The following is a 2,967-nucleotide window of genomic DNA, read 5'->3' on the forward strand; positions in this document are numbered from 1 at the left end:
CGGAACGACAATTGCCTAGATACGTTCGTATTGCTAGAAGAGCCAAGGGTTCAACAGGTCAAGTACCATTACAGCTACTCGAAATGCGTCCAGATAATATTGTTTCTCGTCCAGGTATGGCTCCTACTATTCCTGCAGCTAGGCAATTAGTTAATCATAGACACATTCTAGTGAACGATCGTATAGTCGATATACCGAGTTACCGTCGCAAACCAAAAGATACTATTATTGTGAGAAATCGACCGGGTTCTCGCAATGGACCAAATAGAGAGATGGAATTTTCTCGGGGAGACAAAATACCTGATCATTCAACTTTTTCCTCGTCGGGAGACAGTAGACCCACAGGATTAGTGAATGGAATCGCAAATCGGGAGTCCACTGGGTTGGATATAAATGAATTGCTCGTCGTTGAGTATTACTCCCGCAAAGCCTAACCCCAAGTAATTATCTAATAGTCTGGGATTCCTCATTCTGAAATTCGGATACCCCCCCCCCCGGGGGGGGGGATTCTTGGAATTATTATTTGAAATCGGGAGTACTAACTGGAAGCATTCAAAGGATTAGCAATTCTTTGGGGTGCCGGAACAGAGTCAATGACGGAATGCAAAGGGGAAAGGGGGGGATTCGAACCCCCGGTAAACAAGAGTCTACATAGCATTTCCAATGCTACACCTTAAACCACTCAGTCACCTTTCCTGCAACTTTGTACTATTTACACATCTTACCAATCTAAGAAACCGGATAGCAACTCAATCCTCGATGATAGACGGGAAAAAGTGATTCCTGGAAGTGAGTGCAAGCCTCATCAGTTATTAAGAAATGAGATTAATTCCCGGAATTGAGGTAGGGGAGGTGACCCCATCCCTGGGATAGATTTTTAGTTGTTCCGAGTCGATTTCATAATGAGAGATTTTCAATTAGGTGATGCAGATCCCATCAAAAGCAATCACTCCATTAGTAATTATTCATGGATGCTGCGAGACTATATACCCCCATTCACACACGACTCTCATTCGGTGCGGAATTAGTTACTCCACCCTCCCAGTCGATTGAGGGGGAGGGACATAGATACCAGACGGATGCACCTCTTCCCCTTGTATTGCAAAAGAGATCTGTTCTTCCGGCATCCTGATTAACTCAATAATAAGTGGAACGAAGAGGAATTCCAATTACGCCTAGATCCCAGAGAAATGACAATTCTATTGATAGAACTCCCACGATTCTGGCGGATATCTTGTTACAAATCATACCGACTACTGATAGGGAGAAGAGAGCTTTTACTTATTATAGAGATGGTGCGATTTGGGGAGGGAAAATCGATTAACCTTAATTCCTAATTAATTGGGGGATTCAAATTCCGATAGACCCGCGTTTGGTGAAGGTATGTTTCGAACGGGAAACAAGTCCTTCTGTCGTGTATCCTCGATTGATGCAGCCTCAAATGCTCCAGTTTCGATCTCCGGCGAATCGTAGTAGTAAGCAAAAGGTGAAACCTACGGACCGACCTATTTGTAGGACTCCGTGGGTAGGCATAGGGGAGAGGCACTACGTGGAGGAATCGACAACGCAAAAGCTTCGTTACGGTTGGGTTCAGCCGCGCGTCGTGTTTCTATGACGAATACCAATAATGATTGGGACAACGAACATCCATCCCGTTCGTATTTTGGATACCCCTAGAATCATCGGAGATTGTCGAAGTAGCTGATCCCCATGAAACTCGAAGCGTTGGGAACAGAGAAATTGTCATTAGTCTCTTGGTGTCGACGTGTCGGAGTGGCACAACCATGTTAACAAGAGATTTTTGGCAGAAGGGATGGCTAGTCCAGTAGTTTCACAGACACTAGCCCCCGTTCATCCATAGGTTTAGAGTAGGAATTGCTAGACTATTCCAAATACTAGTCTCTCTCCATGCATCATGCAGGAGGAGCCGTATGAGGTGAGAATCTCAAGTACGGTTTTGAAGCGGAGCTCATTCACGCTGAGTGAGCGACCCTGACGAATGTCGGCCCAATCCGAAGGAGAATATGCAGAAGCTTCATAAAATTACTACAAAGCTATGCGTTTGGAGATTGATCCTCATGATCGGAGTTACATACCCCATAATATAGGTTTGATTCATACTAGCAATGGAGAACATGCAAAGGCTTTGGAATACTATTTTCAAGCATTGGAACGGAATCCTTTTCCACCACAGGCTCTTAATAATATGGCTGTGATCCGTCATTACGTGCGATTACCCATACTATAGGATCCCTTGATTCGAAACCACTCGATGTAGGAGGCTTTCCACAAGCATACTCCCATAAGGAGTTCTCCTGAGCTGTGGAATTTGGTGTCCCCCGTAGTAACTCAGGTCCGGGGGAAGAACGGAAGCCTGTGAATCCCATGGATAATCGGGTGAATTGAGGGAGAAAGCACCGCAAAGATTCGTCATCGAAAATCTGGGTCGATACGATGAGATTTGCTCACTCGGGGGGTTCTACAATCGATTCCTGTAATAGAATCGATTTGGAAAGGAATATCGAGCTATGGTGTAGTATCAAATCCCAAAGGAAACATTTCAGCGGATCTATTTTTAGAAGTAGGGGAATTAGTTCCGGGGGAGATTATTACCCTCCTCCACGAATTAGGAGTATGGAAAAGATTCTATCTCGCATCGATAGGATTGGAAACCATTCCCAGTAACTACTCTTGATTCTTCTCTAGACTAACGGGGGAGGGGGCCAAGTAAATCTCTCTCTTCTCTTGGATCAGATAGAGAATAAGCTACTGAGTAGTCATTCGAGCCGCATGAGGTAGGAAACTCTCAAGTCCGGTTCTGAGGGAGGATATCTCGAAGGGATCTATCCATCCCGACCGGGGGGAGCAGGCCATTCAACAGGGAGACCCGGAGGCTTCGGAATCTTGGTTTGATCAAGCCGCTGAGTGTCGGAAACAAGCAATAGCACTTCCTCCAAGCAATTATAT

At 45.2% G+C, this 2,967-nt stretch overlaps 1 non-coding gene across 1 annotated transcript; it reads right to left on the reverse strand.

Annotated features, from left to right (window-relative positions):
* Positions 1-609: 609 nt before the first annotated feature.
* On the reverse strand, positions 610-696 carry TRNAS-GGA (transfer RNA serine (anticodon GGA)). The gene has a single exon. It is a non-coding gene; the product is annotated as a tRNA-Ser (tRNA).
* Between the last annotated feature and the right edge of the window lie 2,271 nt (positions 697-2,967).

Source organism: Dipteris shenzhenensis, unplaced genomic scaffold (assembly GCF_047967505.1).
Source record: "Dipteris shenzhenensis isolate YYH24624 ecotype China unplaced genomic scaffold, Dip_SZ_1.0 scaf0218, whole genome shotgun sequence".
Classification (NCBI taxonomy): Eukaryota; Viridiplantae; Streptophyta; class Polypodiopsida; order Gleicheniales; family Dipteridaceae; genus Dipteris; species Dipteris shenzhenensis.